This window comes from Mytilus californianus, unplaced genomic scaffold (genome assembly GCF_021869535.1).
Source record: "Mytilus californianus isolate M0D057914Y unplaced genomic scaffold, xbMytCali1.0.p SCAF_2, whole genome shotgun sequence".
Taxonomy (NCBI): domain Eukaryota; kingdom Metazoa; phylum Mollusca; class Bivalvia; order Mytilida; family Mytilidae; genus Mytilus; species Mytilus californianus.
In genome coordinates this window covers 90,671,448-90,694,449 of record NW_026262668.1, presented here as the reverse complement: position 1 = coordinate 90,694,449, position 23,002 = coordinate 90,671,448, and the positions used below count along the sequence as shown (strand labels likewise).

Sequence of the window (23,002 nt, the reverse complement as noted above, 5' to 3'; positions counted from 1 at the left end):
CTTAACCATGCCAAGAAATTGCCTCCGTTGAAATTCTGCAAATATCCCATAGAGCAAATTACATGGATGATTAATATTGACCATTTGGTATATGGCTGTGTTCTAAGGGACACGTACATGAAGGTCATAAATTAATTTGTTGAATGAAATCAAATCTTTAACTACTAATGGGTGCCGTAGGAGGTCTACCGGAATTTTTAGCTTAGATTTCTTGGCATGGGTAACACAATAATATGGACACCTTACAGAAAGAAAGAAAGAAGGAAGGAAAGAAAGGAACACACACACACACACACATATCAATCAATCATGTTTCAAAGGGGGAAACACCGTTTACAATTGCTTTTTTAAAGCAATTGATTTATATTATAAATCAGCGTTTTTAACCATTCTTATGTACCGTTTATATCACAAAATGTCTACCTGGGACCCCCTTTTGCTATACCCTCCACTTACAACTCTTGAATGAAGCTGCATGTGTGCTATCCTGTCAACGGAGACGAACGACAACTCCACTTTTTGTCCTTTAATATTTTTATTAAATCTCTTCTGAAAAAAAAAATCCACATGTATGTTATGTGATCTTCTCGAAAACTACATGTCCAATTGACCTCAAAATCTGCAGTTAGCAGGGTATACATGTATTAAATCTTCATATAACAACGTTGTGCAGCCACCGCCCAAGAATTTTCGTAGAGAGAAGAAATTGCAATGCCGTAAAAATCGCTTGCTAGCTCCGTAAATGTCGATGAAATCCTACAATAAAATGTCTGCTCCTAGATTAAAATACAAATCTGTGTTACAAACTGGTGCTGAAAAATGTCCATTGTATGAAAATAATCGATAAACGTGTTTTAAATGTACACAGGATCAATTAAATCCAAAGCATGCACTGCTCGTGAACTTTGATCAAAACATCAATTACCTACAATGAGAAAAGAAATACATTGTGTGTATTCCATGCTATACATGTTGTCTGTCCAACGTGTCCACCTAAAAGAAAAGAAATAAAAATGCTAAGTTTTCGCTATTATAAAGCCTCGTCACGTGACGCCACAACCTACATGGCGCGAGACAAAGACGCGCGCGGGACCTGAAATAGAACAAAAACTTTCCAAACTAAATATAAAAACTTAACCGGGTAACACAATAATATGGACACCTTACAGAAAGAAAGAAAGAAGGAAGGAAAGAAAGGAACACACACACACACACACATATCAATCAATCATGTTTCAAAGGGGGAAACACCGTTTACAATTGCTTTTTTAAAGCAATTGATTTATATTATAAATCAGCGTTTTTAACCATTCTTATGTACCGTTTATATCACAAAATGTCTACCTGGGACCCCCTTTTGCCCCCCCCCCCCCCCCTCCATTTTTTTTATACCCTCCACTTACAACTCTTGAATGAAGCTGCATGTGTGCTATCCTGTCAACGGAGACGAACGACAACTCCACTTTTTGTCCTTTAATATTTTTATTAAATCTCTTCTGAAAAAAAAAAATCCACATGTATGTTATGTGATCTTCTCGAAAACTACATGTCCAATTGACCTCAAAATCTGCAGTTAGCAGGGTATACATGTATTAAATCTTCATATAACAACGTTGTGCAGCCACCGCCCAAGAATTTTCGTAGAGAGAAGAAATTGCAATGCCGTAAAAATCGCTTGCTAGCTCCGTAAATGTCAATGAAATCCTACAATAAAATGTCTGCTCCTAGATTAAAATACAAATCTGTGTTACAAACTGGTGCTGAAAAATGTCCATTGTATGAAAATAATCGATAAACGTGTTTTAAATGTACACAGGATCAATTAAATCCAAAGCATGCACTGCTCGTGAACTTTGATCAAAACATCAATTACCTACAATGAGAAAAGAAATACATTGTGTGTATTCCATGCTATACATGTTGTCTGTCCAACGTGTCCACCTAAAAGAAAAGAAATAAAAATGCTAAGTTTTCGCTATTATAAAGCCTCGTCACGTGACGCCACAACCTACATGGCGCGAGACAAAGACGCGCGCGGGACCTGAAATAGAACAAAAACTTTCCAAACTAAATATAAAAACTTAACCGGGTAACACAATAATATGGACACCTTACAGAAAGAAAGAAAGAAGGAAGGAAAGAAAGGAACACACACACACACACACATATCAATCAATCATGTTTCAAAGGGGGAAACACCGTTTACAATTGCTTTTTTAAAGCAATTGATTTATATTATAAATCAGCGTTTTTAACCATTCTTATGTACCGTTTATATCACAAAATGTCTACCTGGGACCCCCTTTTGCCCCCCCCCCCCCCCCTCCATTTTTTTTATACCCTCCACTTACAACTCTTGAATGAAGCTGCATGTGTGCTATCCTGTCAACGGAGACGAACGACAACTCCACTTTTTGTCCTTTAATATTTTTATTAAATCTCTTCTGAAAAAAAAAAATCCACATGTATGTTATGTGATCTTCTCGAAAACTACATGTCCAATTGACCTCAAAATCTGCAGTTAGCAGGGTATACATGTATTAAATCTTCATATAACAACGTTGTGCAGCCACCGCCCAAGAATTTTCGTAGAGAGAAGAAATTGCAATGCCGTAAAAATCGCTTGCTAGCTCCGTAAATGTCAATGAAATCCTACAATAAAATGTCTGCTCCTAGATTAAAATACAAATCTGTGTTACAAACTGGTGCTGAAAAATGTCCATTGTATGAAAATAATCGATAAACGTGTTTTAAATGTACACAGGATCAATTAAATCCAAAGCATGCACTGCTCGTGAACTTTGATCAAAACATCAATTACCTACAATGAGAAAAGAAATACATTGTGTGTATTCCATGCTATACATGTTGTCTGTCCAACGTGTCCACCTAAAAGAAAAGAAATAAAAATGCTAAGTTTTCGCTATTATAAAGCCTCGTCACGTGACGCCACAACCTACATGGCGCGAGACAAAGACGCGCGCGGGACCTGAAATAGATCAAAAACTTTCCAAACTAAATATAAAAACTTAACCGGGTAACACAATAATATGGACACCTTACAGAAAGAAAGAAAGAAGGAAGGAAAGAAAGGAACACACACACACACACACATATCAATCAATCATGTTTCAAAGGGGGAAACACCGTTTACAATTGCTTTTTTAAAGCAATTGATTTATATTATAAATCAGCGTTTTTAACCATTCTTATGTACCGTTTATATCACAAAATGTCTACCTGGGACCCCCTTTTGCTATACCCTCCACTTACAACTCTTGAATGAAGCTGCATGTGTGCTATCCTGTCAACGGAGACGAACGACAACTCCACTTTTTGTCCTTTAATATTTTTATTAAATCTCTTCTGAAAAAAAAAATCCACATGTATGTTATGTGATCTTCTCGAAAACTACATGTCCAATTGACCTCAAAATCTGCAGTTAGCAGGGTATACATGTATTAAATCTTCATATAACAACGTTGTGCAGCCACCGCCCAAGAATTTTCGTAGAGAGAAGAAATTGCAATGCCGTAAAAATCGCTTGCTAGCTCCGTAAATGTCGATGAAATCCTACAATAAAATGTCTGCTCCTAGATTAAAATACAAATCTGTGTTACAAACTGGTGCTGAAAAATGTCCATTGTATGAAAATAATCGATAAACGTGTTTTAAATGTACACAGGATCAATTAAATCCAAAGCATGCACTGCTCGTGAACTTTGATCAAAACATCAATTACCTACAATGAGAAAAGAAATACATTGTGTGTATTCCATGCTATACATGTTGTCTGTCCAACGTGTCCACCTAAAAGAAAAGAAATAAAAATGCTAAGTTTTCGCTATTATAAAGCCTCGTCACGTGACGCCACAACCTACATGGCGCGAGACAAAGACGCGCGCGGGACCTGAAATAGAACAAAAACTTTCCAAACTAAATATAAAAACTTAACCGGGTAACACAATAATATGGACACCTTACAGAAAGAAAGAAAGAAGGAAGGAAAGAAAGGAACACACACACACACACACATATCAATCAATCATGTTTCAAAGGGGGAAACACCGTTTACAATTGCTTTTTTAAAGCAATTGATTTATATTATAAATCAGCGTTTTTAACCATTCTTATGTACCGTTTATATCACAAAATGTCTACCTGGGACCCCCTTTTGCCCCCCCCCCCCCCCTCCATTTTTTTATACCCTCCACTTACAACTCTTGAATGAAGCTGCATGTGTGCTATCCTGTCAACGGAGACGAACGACAACTCCACTTTTTGTCCTTTAATATTTTTATTAAATCTCTTCTGAAAAAAAAAAATCCACATGTATGTTATGTGATCTTCTCGAAAACTACATGTCCAATTGACCTCAAAATCTGCAGTTAGCAGGGTATACATGTATTAAATCTTCATATAACAACGTTGTGCAGCCACCGCCCAAGAATTTTCGTAGAGAGAAGAAATTGCAATGCCGTAAAAATCGCTTGCTAGCTCCGTAAATGTCAATGAAATCCTACAATAAAATGTCTGCTCCTAGATTAAAATACAAATCTGTGTTACAAACTGGTGCTGAAAAATGTCCATTGTATGAAAATAATCGATAAACGTGTTTTAAATGTACACAGGATCAATTAAATCCAAAGCATGCACTGCTCGTGAACTTTGATCAAAACATCAATTACCTACAATGAGAAAAGAAATACATTGTGTGTATTCCATGCTATACATGTTGTCTGTCCAACGTGTCCACCTAAAAGAAAAGAAATAAAAATGCTAAGTTTTCGCTATTATAAAGCCTCGTCACGTGACGCCACAACCTACATGGCGCGAGACAAAGACGCGCGCGGGACCTGAAATAGAACAAAAACTTTCCAAACTAAATATAAAAACTTAACCATGCCAAGAAATTGCCTCCGTTGAAATTCTGCAAATATCCCATAGAGCAAATTACATGGATGATTAATATTGACCATTTGGTATATGGCTGTGTTCTAAGGGACACGTACATGAAGGTCATAAATTAATTTGTTGAATGAAATCAAATCTTTAACTACTAATGGGTGCCGTAGGAGGTCTACCGGAATTTTTAGCTTAGATTTCTTGGCATGGGTAACACAATAATATGGACACCTTACAGAAAGAAAGAAAGAAGGAAGGAAAGAAAGGAACACACACACACACACACATATCAATCAATCATGTTTCAAAGGGGGAAACACCGTTTACAATTGCTTTTTTAAAGCAATTGATTTATATTATAAATCAGCGTTTTTAACCATTCTTATGTACCGTTTATATCACAAAATGTCTACCTGGGACCCCCTTTTGCCCCCCCCCCCCCCTTCCATTTTTTTTATACCCTCCACTTACAACTCTTGAATGAAGCTGCATGTGTGCTATCCTGTCAACGGAGACGAACGACAACTCCACTTTTTGTCCTTTAATATTTTTATTAAATCTCTTCTGAAAAAAAAAAATCCACATGTATGTTATGTGATCTTCTCGAAAACTACATGTCCAATTGACCTCAAAATCTGCAGTTAGCAGGGTATACATGTATTAAATCTTCATATAACAACGTTGTGCAGCCACCGCCCAAGAATTTTCGTAGAGAGAAGAAATTGCAATGCCGTAAAAATCGCTTGCTAGCTCCGTAAATGTCAATGAAATCCTACAATAAAATGTCTGCTCCTAGATTAAAATACAAATCTGTGTTACAAACTGGTGCTGAAAAATGTCCATTGTATGAAAATAATCGATAAACGTGTTTTAAATGTACACAGGATCAATTAAATCCAAAGCATGCACTGCTCGTGAACTTTGATCAAAACATCAATTACCTACAATGAGAAAAGAAATACATTGTGTGTATTCCATGCTATACATGTTGTCTGTCCAACGTGTCCACCTAAAAGAAAAGAAATAAAAATGCTAAGTTTTCGCTATTATAAAGCCTCGTCACGTGACGCCACAACCTATATGGCGCGAGACAAAGACGCGCGCGGGACCTGAAATAGAACAAAAACTTTCCAAACTAAATATAAAAACTTAACCGGGTAACACAATAATATGGACACCTTACAGAAAGAAAGAAAGAAGGAAGGAAAGAAAGGAACACACACACACACACACATATCAATCAATCATGTTTCAAAGGGGGAAACACCGTTTACAATTGCTTTTTTAAAGCAATTGATTTATATTATAAATCAGCGTTTTTAACCATTCTTATGTACCGTTTATATCACAAAATGTCTACCTGGGACCCCCTTTTGCCCCCCCCCCCCCTCCATTTTTTTATACCCTCCACTTACAACTCTTGAATGAAGCTGCATGTGTGCTATCCTGTCAACGGAGACGAACGACAACTCCACTTTTTGTCCTTTAATATTTTTATTAAATCTCTTCTGAAAAAAAAAAATCCACATGTATGTTATGTGATCTTCTCGAAAACTACATGTCCAATTGACCTCAAAATCTGCAGTTAGCAGGGTATACATGTATTAAATCTTCATATAACAACGTTGTGCAGCCACCGCCCAAGAATTTTCGTAGAGAGAAGAAATTGCAATGCCGTAAAAATCGCTTGCTAGCTCCGTAAATGTCAATGAAATCCTACAATAAAATGTCTGCTCCTAGATTAAAATACAAATCTGTGTTACAAACTGGTGCTGAAAAATGTCCATTGTATGAAAATAATCGATAAACGTGTTTTAAATGTACACAGGATCAATTAAATCCAAAGCATGCACTGCTCGTGAACTTTGATCAAAACATCAATTACCTACAATGAGAAAAGAAATACATTGTGTGTATTCCATGCTATACATGTTGTCTGTCCAACGTGTCCACCTAAAAGAAAAGAAATAAAAATGCTAAGTTTTCGCTATTATAAAGCCTCGTCACGTGACGCCACAACCTACATGGCGCGAGACAAAGACGCGCGCGGGACCTGAAATAGAACAAAAACTTTCCAAACTAAATATAAAAACTTAACCGGGTAACACAATAATATGGACACCTTACAGAAAGAAAGAAAGAAGGAAGGAAAGAAAGGAACACACACACACACACACATATCAATCAATCATGTTTCAAAGGGGGAAACACCGTTTACAATTGCTTTTTTAAAGCAATTGATTTATATTATAAATCAGCGTTTTTAACCATTCTTATGTACCGTTTATATCACAAAATGTCTACCTGGGACCCCCTTTTGCCCCCCCCCCCCTCCATTTTTTTATACCCTCCACTTACAACTCTTGAATGAAGCTGCATGTGTGCTATCCTGTCAACGGAGACGAACGACAACTCCACTTTTTGTCCTTTAATATTTTTATTAAATCTCTTCTGAAAAAAAAAAATCCACATGTATGTTATGTGATCTTCTCGAAAACTACATGTCCAATTGACCTCAAAATCTGCAGTTAGCAGGGTATACATGTATTAAATCTTCATATAACAACGTTGTGCAGCCACCGCCCAAGAATTTTCGTAGAGAGAAGAAATTGCAATGCCGTAAAATCGCTTGCTAGCTCCGTAAATGTCAATGAAATCCTACAATAAAATGTCTGCTCCTAGATTAAAATACAAATCTGTGTTACAAACTGGTGCTGAAAAATGTCCATTGTATGAAAATAATCGATAAACGTGTTTTAAATGTACACAGGATCAATTAAATCCAAAGCATGCACTGCTCGTGAACTTTGATCAAAACATCAATTACCTACAATGAGAAAAGAAATACATTGTGTGTATTCCATGCTATACATGTTGTCTGTCCAACGTGTCCACCTAAAAGAAAAGAAATAAAAATGCTAAGTTTTCGCTATTATAAAGCCTCGTCACGTGACGCCACAACCTACATGGCGCGAGACAAAGACGCGCGCGGGACCTGAAATAGAACAAAAACTTTCCAAACTAAATATAAAAACTTAACCGGGTAACACAATAATATGGACACCTTACAGAAAGAAAGAAAGAAGGAAGGAAAGAAAGGAACACACACACACACACACACACACATATCAATCAATCATGTTTCAAAGGGGGAAACACCGTTTACAATTGCTTTTTTAAAGCAATTGATTTATATTATAAATCAGCGTTTTTAACCATTCTTATGTACCGTTTATATCACAAAATGTCTACCTGGGACCCCCTTTTGCCCCCCCCCCCCCCCCTCCATTTTTTTATACCCTCCACTTACAACTCTTGAATGAAGCTGCATGTGTGCTATCCTGTCAACGGAGACGAACGACAACTCCACTTTTTGTCCTTTAATATTTTTATTAAATCTCTTCTGAAAAAAAAAAATCCACATGTATGTTATGTGATCTTCTCGAAAACTACATGTCCAATTGACCTCAAAATCTGCAGTTAGCAGGGTATACATGTATTAAATCTTCATATAACAACGTTGTGCAGCCACCGCCCAAGAATTTTCGTAGAGAGAAGAAATTGCAATGCCGTAAAAATCGCTTGCTAGCTCCGTAAATGTCAATGAAATCCTACAATAAAATGTCTGCTCCTAGATTAAAATACAAATCTGTGTTACAAACTGGTGCTGAAAAATGTCCATTGTATGAAAATAATCGATAAACGTGTTTTAAATGTACACAGGATCAATTAAATCCAAAGCATGCACTGCTCGTGAACTTTGATCAAAACATCAATTACCTACAATGAGAAAAGAAATACATTGTGTGTATTCCATGCTATACATGTTGTCTGTCCAACGTGTCCACCTAAAAGAAAAGAAATAAAAATGCTAAGTTTTCGCTATTATAAAGCCTCGTCACGTGACGCCACAACCTACATGGCGCGAGACAAAGACGCGCGCGGGACCTGAAATAGAACAAAAACTTTCCAAACTAAATATAAAAACTTAACCATGCCAAGAAATTGCCTCCGTTGAAATTCTGCAAATATCCCATAGAGCAAATTACATGGATGATTAATATTGACCATTTGGTATATGGCTGTGTTCTAAGGGACACGTACATGAAGGTCATAAATTAATTTGTTGAATGAAATCAAATCTTTAACTACTAATGGGTGCCGTAGGAGGTCTACCGGAATTTTTAGCTTAGATTTCTTGGCATGGGTAACACAATAATATGGACACCTTACAGAAAGAAAGAAAGAAGGAAGGAAAGAAAGGAACACACACACACACACACATATCAATCAATCATGTTTCAAAGGGGGAAACACCGTTTACAATTGCTTTTTTAAAGCAATTGATTTATATTATAAATCAGCGTTTTTAACCATTCTTATGTACCGTTTATATCACAAAATGTCTACCTGGGACCCCCTTTTGCTATACCCTCCACTTACAACTCTTGAATGAAGCTGCATGTGTGCTATCCTGTCAACGGAGACGAACGACAACTCCACTTTTTGTCCTTTAATATTTTTATTAAATCTCTTCTGAAAAAAAAATCCACATGTATGTTATGTGATCTTCTCGAAAACTACATGTCCATTTGACCTCAAAATCTGCAGTTAGCAGGGTATACATGTATTAAATCTTCATATAACAACGTTGTGCAGCCACCGCCCAAGAATTTTCGTAGAGAGAAGAAATTGCAATGCCGTAAAAATCGCTTGCTAGCTCCGTAAATGTCAATGAAATCCTACAATAAAATGTCTGCTCCTAGATTAAAATACAAATCTGTGTTACAAACTGGTGCTGAAAAATGTCCATTGTATGAAAATAATCGATAAACGTGTTTTAAATGTACACAGGATCAATTAAATCCAAAGCATGCACTGCTCGTGAACTTTGATCAAAACATCAATTACCTACAATGAGAAAAGAAATACATTGTGTGTATTCCATGCTATACATGTTGTCTGTCCAACGTGTCCACCTAAAAGAAAAGAAATAAAAATGCTAAGTTTTCGCTATTATAAAGCCTCGTCACGTGACGCCACAACCTACATGGCGCGAGACAAAGACGCGCGCGGGACCTGAAATAGAACAAAAACTTTCCAAACTAAATATAAAAACTTAACCGGGTAACACAATAATATGGACACCTTACAGAAAGAAAGAAAGAAGGAAGGAAAGAAAGGAACACACACACACACACACATATCAATCAATCATGTTTCAAAGGGGGAAACACCGTTTACAATTGCTTTTTTAAAGCAATTGATTTATATTATAAATCAGCGTTTTTAACCATTCTTATGTACCGTTTATATCACAAAATGTCTACCTGGGACCCCCTTTTGCCCCCCCCCCCCTCCATTTTTTTTATACCCTCCACTTACAACTCTTGAATGAAGCTGCATGTGTGCTATCCTGTCAACGGAGACGAACGACAACTCCACTTTTTGTCCTTTAATATTTTTATTAAATCTCTTCTGAAAAAAAAAAATCCACATGTATGTTATGTGATCTTCTCGAAAACTACATGTCCAATTGACCTCAAAATCTGCAGTTAGCAGGGTATACATGTATTAAATCTTCATATAACAACGTTGTGCAGCCACCGCCCAAGAATTTTCGTAGAGAGAAGAAATTGCAATGCCGTAAAAATCGCTTGCTAGCTCCGTAAATGTCAATGAAATCCTACAATAAAATGTCTGCTCCTAGATTAAAATACAAATCTGTGTTACAAACTGGTGCTGAAAAATGTCCATTGTATGAAAATAATCGATAAACGTGTTTTAAATGTACACAGGATCAATTAAATCCAAAGCATGCACTGCTCGTGAACTTTGATCAAAACATCAATTACCTACAATGAGAAAAGAAATACATTGTGTGTATTCCATGCTATACATGTTGTCTGTCCAACGTGTCCACCTAAAAGAAAAGAAATAAAAATGCTAAGTTTTCGCTATTATAAAGCCTCGTCACGTGACGCCACAACCTACATGGCGCGAGACAAAGACGCGCGCGGGACCTGAAATAGATCAAAAACTTTCCAAACTAAATATAAAAACTTAACCGGGTAACACAATAATATGGACACCTTACAGAAAGAAAGAAAGAAGGAAGGAAAGAAAGGAACACACACACACACACACATATCAATCAATCATGTTTCAAAGGGGGAAACACCGTTTACAATTGCTTTTTTAAAGCAATTGATTTATATTATAAATCAGCGTTTTTAACCATTCTTATGTACCGTTTATATCACAAAATGTCTACCTGGGACCCCCCTTTTGCTATACCCTCCACTTACAACTCTTGAATGAAGCTGCATGTGTGCTATCCTGTCAACGGAGACGAACGACAACTCCACTTTTTGTCCTTTAATATTTTTATTAAATCTCTTCTGAAAAAAAAAATCCACATGTATGTTATGTGATCTTCTCGAAAACTACATGTCCAATTGACCTCAAAATCTGCAGTTAGCAGGGTATACATGTATTAAATCTTCATATAACAACGTTGTGCAGCCACCGCCCAAGAATTTTCGTAGAGAGAAGAAATTGCAATGCCGTAAAAATCGCTTGCTAGCTCCGTAAATGTCGATGAAATCCTACAATAAAATGTCTGCTCCTAGATTAAAATACAAATCTGTGTTACAAACTGGTGCTGAAAAATGTCCATTGTATGAAAATAATCGATAAACGTGTTTTAAATGTACACAGGATCAATTAAATCCAAAGCATGCACTGCTCGTGAACTTTGATCAAAACATCAATTACCTACAATGAGAAAAGAAATACATTGTGTGTATTCCATGCTATACATGTTGTCTGTCCAACGTGTCCACCTAAAAGAAAAGAAATAAAAATGCTAAGTTTTCGCTATTATAAAGCCTCGTCACGTGACGCCACAACCTACATGGCGCGAGACAAAGACGCGCGCGGGACCTGAAATAGAACAAAAACTTTCCAAACTAAATATAAAAACTTAACCGGGTAACACAATAATATGGACACCTTACAGAAAGAAAGAAAGAAGGAAGGAAAGAAAGGAACACACACACACACACACATATCAATCAATCATGTTTCAAAGGGGGAAACACCGTTTACAATTGCTTTTTTAAAGCAATTGATTTATATTATAAATCAGCGTTTTTAACCATTCTTATGTACCGTTTATATCACAAAATGTCTACCTGGGACCCCCTTTTGCCCCCCCCCCCCCTCCATTTTTTTATACCCTCCACTTACAACTCTTGAATGAAGCTGCATGTGTGCTATCCTGTCAACGGAGACGAACGACAACTCCACTTTTTGTCCTTTAATATTTTTATTAAATCTCTTCTGAAAAAAAAAAAATCCACATGTATGTTATGTGATCTTCTCGAAAACTACATGTCCAATTGACCTCAAAATCTGCAGTTAGCAGGGTATACATGTATTAAATCTTCATATAACAACGTTGTGCAGCCACCGCCCAAGAATTTTCGTAGAGAGAAGAAATTGCAATGCCGTAAAAATCGCTTGCTAGCTCCGTAAATGTCAATGAAATCCTACAATAAAATGTCTGCTCCTAGATTAAAATACAAATCTGTGTTACAAACTGGTGCTGAAAAATGTCCATTGTATGAAAATAATCGATAAACGTGTTTTAAATGTACACAGGATCAATTAAATCCAAAGCATGCACTGCTCGTGAACTTTGATCAAAACATCAATTACCTACAATGAGAAAAGAAATACATTGTGTGTATTCCATGCTATACATGTTGTCTGTCCAACGTGTCCACCTAAAAGAAAAGAAATAAAAATGCTAAGTTTTCGCTATTATAAAGCCTCGTCACGTGACGCCACAACCTACATGGCGCGAGACAAAGACGCGCGCGGGACCTGAAATAGAACAAAAACTTTCCAAACTAAATATAAAAACTTAACCATGCCAAGAAATTGCCTCCGTTGAAATTCTGCAAATATCCCATAGAGCAAATTACATGGATGATTAATATTGACCATTTGGTATATGGCTGTGTTCTAAGGGACACGTACATGAAGGTCATAAATTAATTTGTTGAATGAAATCAAATCTTTAACTACTAATGGGTGCCGTAGGAGGTCTACCGGAATTTTTAGCTTAGATTTCTTGGCATGGGTAACACAATAATATGGACACCTTACAGAAAGAAAGAAAGAAGGAAGGAAAGAAAGGAACACACACACACACACACATATCAATCAATCATGTTTCAAAGGGGGAAACACCGTTTACAATTGCTTTTTTAAAGCAATTGATTTATATTATAAATCAGCGTTTTTAACCATTCTTATGTACCGTTTATATCACAAAATGTCTACCTGGGACCCCCTTTTGCCCCCCCCCCCCCTTCCATTTTTTTTATACCCTCCACTTACAACTCTTGAATGAAGCTGCATGTGTGCTATCCTGTCAACGGAGACGAACGACAACTCCACTTTTTGTCCTTTAATATTTTTATTAAATCTCTTCTGAAAAAAAAAAATCCACATGTATGTTATGTGATCTTCTCGAAAACTACATGTCCAATTGACCTCAAAATCTGCAGTTAGCAGGGTATACATGTATTAAATCTTCATATAACAACGTTGTGCAGCCACCGCCCAAGAATTTTCGTAGAGAGAAGAAATTGCAATGCCGTAAAAATCGCTTGCTAGCTCCGTAAATGTCAATGAAATCCTACAATAAAATGTCTGCTCCTAGATTAAAATACAAATCTGTGTTACAAACTGGTGCTGAAAAATGTCCATTGTATGAAAATAATCGATAAACGTGTTTTAAATGTACACAGGATCAATTAAATCCAAAGCATGCACTGCTCGTGAACTTTGATCAAAACATCAATTACCTACAATGAGAAAAGAAATACATTGTGTGTATTCCATGCTATACATGTTGTCTGTCCAACGTGTCCACCTAAAAGAAAAGAAATAAAAATGCTAAGTTTTCGCTATTATAAAGCCTCGTCACGTGACGCCACAACCTACATGGCGCGAGACAAAGACGCGCGCGGGACCTGAAATAGAACAAAAACTTTCCAAACTAAATATAAAAACTTAACCGGGTAACACAATAATATGGACACCTTACAGAAAGAAAGAAAGAAGGAAGGAAAGAAAGGAACACACACACACACACACATATCAATCAATCATGTTTCAAAGGGGGAAACACCGTTTACAATTGCTTTTTTAAAGCAATTGATTTATATTATAAATCAGCGTTTTTAACCATTCTTATGTACCGTTTATATCACAAAATGTCTACCTGGGACCCCCTTTTGCCCCCCCCCCCCCCTCCATTTTTTTATACCCTCCACTTACAACTCTTGAATGAAGCTGCATGTGTGCTATCCTGTCAACGGAGACGAACGACAACTCCACTTTTTGTCCTTTAATATTTTTATTAAATCTCTTCTGAAAAAAAAAAATCCACATGTATGTTATGTGATCTTCTCGAAAACTACATGTCCAATTGACCTCAAAATCTGCAGTTAGCAGGGTATACATGTATTAAATCTTCATATAACAACGTTGTGCAGCCACCGCCCAAGAATTTTCGTAGAGAGAAGAAATTGCAATGCCGTAAAAATCGCTTGCTAGCTCCGTAAATGTCAATGAAATCCTACAATAAAATGTCTGCTCCTAGATTAAAATACAAATCTGTGTTACAAACTGGTGCTGAAAAATGTCCATTGTATGAAAATAATCGATAAACGTGTTTTAAATGTACACAGGATCAATTAAATCCAAAGCATGCACTGCTCGTGAACTTTGATCAAAACATCAATTACCTACAATGAGAAAAGAAATACATTGTGTGTATTCCATGCTATACATGTTGTCTGTCCAACGTGTCCACCTAAAAGAAAAGAAATAAAAATGCTAAGTTTTCGCTATTATAAAGCCTCGTCACGTGACGCCACAACCTACATGGCGCGAGACAAAGACGCGCGCGGGACCTGAAATAGAACAAAAACTTTCCAAACTAAATATAAAAACTTAACCGGGTAACACAATAATATGGACACCTTACAGAAAGAAAGAAAGAAGGAAGGAAAGAAAGGAACACACACACACACACACATATCAATCAATCATGTTTCAAAGGGGGAAACACCGTTTACAATTGCTTTTTTAAAGCAATTGATTTATATTATAAATCAGCGTTTTTAACCATTCTTATGTACCGTTTATATCACAAAATGTCTACCTGGGACCCCCTTTTGCCCCCCCCCCCCTCCATTTTTTTATACCCTCCACTTACAACTCTTGAATGAAGCTGCATGTGTGCTATCCTGTCAACGGAGACGAACGACAACTCCACTTTTTGTCCTTTAATATTTTTATTAAATCTCTTCTGAAAAAAAAAAATCCACATGTATGTTATGTGATCTTCTCGAAAACTACATGTCCAATTGACCTCAAAATCTGCAGTTAGCAGGGTATACATGTATTAAATCTTCATATAACAACGTTGTGCAGCCACCGCCCAAGAATTTTCGTAGAGAGAAGAAATTGCAATGCCGTAAAATCGCTTGCTAGCTCCGTAAATGTCAATGAAATCCTACAATAAAATGTCTGCTCCTAGATTAAAATACAAATCTGTGTTACAAACTGGTGCTGAAAAATGTCCATTGTATGAAAATAATCGATAAACGTGTTTTAAATGTACACAGGATCAATTAAATCCAAAGCATGCACTGCTCGTGAACTTTGATCAAAACATCAATTACCTACAATGAGAAAAGAAATACATTGTGTGTATTCCATGCTATACATGTTGTCTGTCCAACGTGTCCACCTAAAAGAAAAGAAATAAAAATGCTAAGTTTTCGCTATTATAAAGCCTCGTCACGTGACGCCACAACCTACATGGCGCGAGACAAAGACGCGCGCGGGACCTGAAATAGAACAAAAACTTTCCAAACTAAATATAAAAACTTAACCGGGTAACACAATAATATGGACACCTTACAGAAAGAAAGAAAGAAGGAAGGAAAGAAAGGAACACACACACACACACACACACACATATCAATCAATCATGTTTCAAAGGGGGAAACACCGTTTACAATTGCTTTTTTAAAGCAATTGATTTATATTATAAATCAGCGTTTTTAACCATTCTTATGTACCGTTTATATCACAAAATGTCTACCTGGGACCCCCTTTTGCCCCCCCCCCCCCCCTCCATTTTTTTATACCCTCCACTTACAACTCTTGAATGAAGCTGCATGTGTGCTATCCTGTCAACGGAGACGAACGACAACTCCACTTTTTGTCCTTTAATATTTTTATTAAATCTCTTCTGAAAAAAAAAAATCCACATGTATGTTATGTGATCTTCTCGAAAACTACATGTCCAATTGACCTCAAAATCTGCAGTTAGCAGGGTATACATGTATTAAATCTTCATATAACAACGTTGTGCAGCCACCGCCCAAGAATTTTCGTAGAGAGAAGAAATTGCAATGCCGTAAAAATCGCTTGCTAGCTCCGTAAATGTCAATGAAATCCTACAATAAAATGTCTGCTCCTAGATTAAAATACAAATCTGTGTTACAAACTGGTGCTGAAAAATGTCCATTGTATGAAAATAATCGATAAACGTGTTTTAAATGTACACAGGATCAATTAAATCCAAAGCATGCACTGCTCGTGAACTTTGATCAAAACATCAATTACCTACAATGAGAAAAGAAATACATTGTGTGTATTCCATGCTATACATGTTGTCTGTCCAACGTGTCCACCTAAAAGAAAAGAAATAAAAATGCTAAGTTTTCGCTATTATAAAGCCTCGTCACGTGACGCCACAACCTACATGGCGCGAGACAAAGACGCGCGCGGGACCTGAAATAGAACAAAAACTTTCCAAACTAAATATAAAAACTTAACCGGGTAACACAATAATATGGACACCTTACAGAAAGAAAGAAAGAAGGAAGGAAAGAAAGGAACACACACACACACACACATATCAATCAATCATGTTTCAAAGGGGGAAACACCGTTTACAATTGCTTTTTTAAAGCAATTGATTTATATTATAAATCAGCGTTTTTAACCATTCTTATGTACCGTTTATATCACAAAATGTCTACCTGGGACCCCCTTTTGCCCCCCCCCCCCTCCATTTTTTTATACCCTCCACTTACAACTCTTGAATGAAGCTGCATGTGTGCTATCCTGTCAACGGAGACGAACGACAACTCCACTTTTTGTCCTTTAATATTTTTATTAAATCTCTTCTGAAAAAAAAAAATCCACATGTATGTTATGTGATCTTCTCGAAAACTACATGTCCAATTGACCTCAAAATCTGCAGTTAGCAGGGTATACATGTATTAAATCTTCATATAACAACGTTGTGCAGCCACCGCCCAAGAATTTTCGTAGAGAGAAGAAATTGCAATGCCGTAAAATCGCTTGCTAGCTCCGTAAATGTCAATGAAATCCTACAATAAAATGTCTGCTCCTAGATTAAAATACAAATCTGTGTTACAAACTGGTGCTGAAAAATGTCCATTGTATGAAAATAATCGATAAACGTGTTTTAAATGTACACAGGATCAATTAAATCCAAAGCATGCACTGCTCGTGAACTTTGATCAAAACATCAATTACCTACAATGAGAAAAGAAATACATTGTGTGTATTCCATGCTATACATGTTGTCTGTCCAACGTGTCCACCTAAAAGAAAAGAAATAAAAATGCTAAGTTTTCGCTATTATAAAGCCTCGTCACGTGACGCCACAACCTACATGGCGCGAGACAAAGACGCGCGCGGGACCTGAAATAGAACAAAAACTTTCCAAACTAAATATAAAAACTTAACCGGGTAACACAATAATATGGACACCTTACAGAAAGAAAGAAAGAAGGAAGGAAAGAAAGGAACACACACACACACACACACACACATATCAATCAATCATGTTTCAAAGGGGGAAACACCGTTTACAATTGCTTTTTTAAAGCAATTGATTTATATTATAAATCAGCGTTTTTAACCATTCTTATGTACCGTTTATATCACAAAATGTCTACCTGGGACCCCCTTTTGCCCCCCCCCCCCCCTCCATTTTTTTATACCCTCCACTTACAACTCTTGAATGAAGCTGCATGTGTGCTATCCTGTCAACGGAGACGAACGACAACTCCACTTTTTGTCCTTTAATATTTTTATTAAATCTCTTCTGAAAAAAAAAAATCCACATGTATGTTATGTGATCTTCTCGAAAACTACATGTCCAATTGACCTCAAAATCTGCAGTTAGCAGGGTATACATGTATTAAATCTTCATATAACAACGTTGTGCAGCCACCGCCCAAGAATTTTCGTAGAGAGAAGAAATTGCAATGCCGTAAAAATCGCTTGCTAGCTCCGTAAATGTCAATGAAATCCTACAATAAAATGTCTGCTCCTAGATTAAAATACAAATCTGTGTTACAAACTGGTGCTGAAAAATGTCCATTGTATGAAAATAATCGATAAACGTGTTTTAAATGTACACAGGATCAATTAAATCCAAAGCATGCACTGCTCGTGAACTTTGATCAAAACATCAATTACCTACAATGAGAAAAGAAATACATTGTGTGTATTCCATGCTATACATGTTGTCTGTCCAACGTGTCCACCTAAAAGAAAAGAAATAAAAATGCTAAGTTTTCGCTATTATAAAGCCTCGTCACGTGACGCCACAACCTACATGGCGCGAGACAAAGACGCGCGCGGGACCTGAAATAGAACAAAAACTTTCCAAACTAAATATAAAAACTTAACCATGCCAAGAAATTGCCTCCGTTGAAATTCTGCAAATATCCCATAGAGCAAATTACATGGATGATTAATATTGACCATTTGGTATATGGCTGTGTTCTAAGGGACACGTACATGAAGGTCATAAATTAATTTGTTGAATGAAATCAAATCTTTAACTACTAATGGGTGCCGTAGGAGGTCTACCGGAATTTTTAGCTTAGATTTCTTGGCATGGGTAACACAATAATATGGACACCTTACAGAAAGAAAGAAAGAAGGAAGGAAAGAAAGGAACACACACACACACACACATATCAATCAATCATGTTTCAAAGGGGGAAACACCGTTTACAATTGCTTTTTTAAAGCAATTGATTTATATTATAAATCAGCGTTTTTAACCATTCTTATGTACCGTTTATATCACAAAATGTCTACCTGGGACCCCCTTTTGCCCCCCCCCCTTCCATTTTTTTTATACCCTCCACTTACAACTCTTGAATGAAGCTGCATGTGTGCTATCCTGTCAACGGAGACGAACGACAACTCCACTTTTTGTCCTTTAATATTTTTATTAAATCTCTTCTGAAAAAAAAAAATCCACATGTATGTTATGTGATCTTCTCGAAAACTACATGTCCAATTGACCTCAAAATCTGCAGTTAGCAGGGTATACATGTATTAAATCTTCATATAACAACGTTGTGCAGCCACCGCCCAAGAATTTTCGTAGAGAGAAGAAATTGCAATGCCGTAAAAATCGCTTGCAGCTCCGTAAATGTCAATGAAATCCTACAATAAAATGTCTGCTCCTAGATTAAAATACAAATCTGTGTTACAAACTGGTGCTGAAAAATGTCCATTGTATGAAAATAATCGATAAACGTGTTTTAAATGTACACAGGATCAATTAAATCCAAAGCATGCACTGCTCGTGAACTTTGATCAAAACATCAATTACACTCTAAAAAATGTGTTTAGAGCCTAAACACTTTCCTAAACACATTTATGAAACCGATTTTTTACATGTTTTAAATCTAAACATGTTTAATATTTAATGTGCTAACAGCCTAAACGTGTCAAGCTATAAAGTGCTTAGACTGTAAACATGTTTAGCTGTAAAGCGTTTAGACTAGAAACACGTTTAGCTAAAAAGTGCTTAGAATGTAAACATGTTTAGCTGTGAATTGTTGTATCTGGAAACATGTTTAGCTGAGAAGTGTTTTGTCTGGAAACACGTTTAGCTGTGAAGTGTTTTGAATGTAAACATGTTTAGACCATAAGGGGTCGTGAAGAAACATGTTTATCATTTTATTGTGAGAAGTCGTTACTTCATTAGGCCCCAATTAAACTAATATTCCGGAAGGCTTGACTGTAAAACGTATGATAGCTCTCAATAAAAAAGTTTTTCATACCATCACAAAAAGGAGCCAATGCATCAAACTAAGAAACTGGAATTTCCATATCAAATTGAATGTGACCAATACCTTTTCAATCTCAATGAGTTTTTTCTTTAATTCAATTCACGTCATTCGACTATTGCATTTTTTCTTCATTTCAAATATTCGTAAAACAGTCTAGAACTTTTGAAATGAAATTATCATTATACTAATTCTAGCTTTAAAAACAAAATTACAACATATAAAACAAAGGAATTTATGTTATCATTTATTTCAAGTTTATCATTGAACACAATCAAAAATAAATTCATATCAAGGTACATGTACATAATATTGACCAATCTTCTACTTGTACCCCATCCCTACAACAAAACAATTTGAAAATGTCCTGTTTTCATTTTACAGGTCAATAAGAGCTTCTCCTTTCTTAGTACCCAACTGCTGGTCAATGGCCTGAAATATAGAAAAATATTGATAAGCAACTAAGTAGAATTAATATAAAAATATAAGAATACGAACTACAACACCAAAAAGTAAAAGCATGATTTAAGATCCAGATAACAACATTAGGACCGTGGTATAAAAACATAAATTTACTGATGAATCAATTGATATTTTTTAATATAAAACTTCTTTTCATGCTTAATATTATTCATTTGATCAAATATATATTGGCATTTTTAAAATCAAATAGTACACTTTTGATTCTTACCTAGCAGCATATTTGCTACTGTTCTTTATCTCCTCTTTTAGCATGCCAAGACAGATGATGATTTCCTCTGCACTTCTCTCATCTAGAATAAAACAATGCATATCAATAAAATTATAAAAAAAATCACAACCGCTTATAACTATTGAAATAAACAAGCATCTTTCTATTTATTTTGAGGAAATGTTGATTGTGCATATCGGAAGTGCTTACGAAAACAATGAACTCGACATGACACTGGATTTGCGAATGATGCACCTCATCCTGATAAGACTCGGCAGATTCCGCTAACCTCCATGTTCCATTATAATCTGCCGAGGAGTACCGAACGTAAATTATCCTCACAAACTCCTTTCCAAGAACATATATAAATAAAAAAATAAATGCAAACTTGCATGATAGAACATTAAACAACTCTTATCGTCTATACACAAGATAGTTTGAACACTTAAAGCTCTTACAAGCACTTGTTTCGTGGGATTGTACCTCCTTTTCTCTCCTGCATTGACTATACGGTAGTGTACTTGTAAATAATGCTTATAACTGTCAATAATCATTTAAAATTGGCAGTACAAAATAAAAGACAGTATAATCATAACTCCTTACCTTTCTGAAACAGTCAAGTTACGGTCAGTTATGGTCAGAAGTAAACAGCGTGGCCTTTGACTTCGGGTTCTTTGTTTCTTCTTCCCGCTCAAAAATTAGCACGTGATATGAATGCCGTATTCGGCCTAAATGTGTTGTAATTCTAAACGTGTTTAGGAAAGTGTCTAAATATTGAAAGTGCTTAGAATTTAAACACGTTTAGCTTTATATACTTGACAAAGTAGCTAAACATGTTTAGCACAGCAACATGTTTATTGAAAAGTGCTGAGAGCCAAAACATGTTTATTTTTTTATGTTTAGAAATTAAACACTTTCCTAAGCACATAAGTCTTGCAACACGTTTAAATTCTAAGCACAGTTTTTACAGTGTACCTACAATGAGAAAAGAAATACATTGTGTGTATTCCATGCTATACATGTTGTCTGTCCAACGTGTCCACCTAAAAGAAAAGAAATAAAAATGCTAAGTTTTCGCTATTATAAAGCCTCGTCACGTGACGCCACAACCTACATGGCGCGAGACAAAGACGCGCGCGGGACCTGAAATAGAACAAAAACTTTCCAAACTAAATATAAAAACTTAACCGGGTAACACAATAATATGGACACCTTACAGAAAGAAAGAAAGAAGGAAGGAAAGAAAGGAACACACACACACACACACATATCAATCAATCATGTTTCAAAGGGGGAAACACCGTTTACAATTGCTTTTTTAAAGCAATTGATTTATATTATAAATCAGCGTTTTTAACCATTCTTATGTACCGTTTATATCACAAAATGTCTACCTGGGACCCCCTTTTGCCCCCCCCCCCTCCATTTTTTTTATACCCTCCACTTACAACTCTTGAATGAAGCTGCATGTGTGCTATCCTGTCAACGGAGACGAACGACAACTCCACTTTTTGTCCTTTAATATTTTTATTAAATCTCTTCTGAAAAAAAAAAATCCACATGTATGTTATGTGATCTTCTCGAAAACTACATGTCCAATTGACCTCAAAATCTGCAGTTAGCAGGGTATACATGTATTAAATCTTCATATAACAACGTTGTGCAGCCACCGCCCAAGAATTTTCGTAGAGAGAAGAAATTGCAATGCCGTAAAAATCGCTTGCTAGCTCCGTAAATGTCAATGAAATCCTACAATAAAATGTCTGCTCCTAGATTAAAATACAAATCTGTGTTACAAACTGGTGCTGAAAAATGTCCATTGTATGAAAATAATCGATAAACGTGTTTTAAATGTACACAGGATCAATTAAATCCAAAGCATGCACTGCTCGTGAACTTTGATCAAAACATCAATTACCTACAATGAGAAAAGAAATACATTGTGTGTATTCCATGCTATACATGTTGTCTGTCCAACGTGTCCACCTAAAAGAAAAGAAATAAAAATGCTAAGTTTTCGCTATTATAAAGCCTCGTCACGTGACGCCACAACCTACATGGCGCGAGACAAAGACGCGCGCGGGACCTGAAATAGAACAAAAACTTTCCAAACTAAATATAAAAACTTAACCGGGTAACACAATAATATGGACACCTTACAGAAAGAAAGAAAGAAGGAAGG

General features: G+C 36.2%; 1 protein-coding gene and 1 long non-coding RNA gene across 2 annotated transcripts in view; one reads left to right on the top strand and one right to left on the bottom strand.

Annotated features, from left to right (window-relative positions):
* The window catches only part of LOC127730402 (kielin/chordin-like protein), a 187,228-nt gene that overhangs the window by 63,940 nt on the left and 100,286 nt on the right, over positions 1-23,002 (top strand). The gene's annotated exons all lie outside the window — the stretch shown is intronic.
* On the bottom strand, positions 20,392-21,772 carry LOC127730403 (uncharacterized). The gene is made up of 3 exons (XR_007995093.1): positions 21,424-21,772; positions 20,821-20,902; positions 20,392-20,561 (listed from the first exon to the last, which is right to left on the bottom strand). It is a non-coding gene; the product is annotated as an uncharacterized LOC127730403 (long non-coding RNA).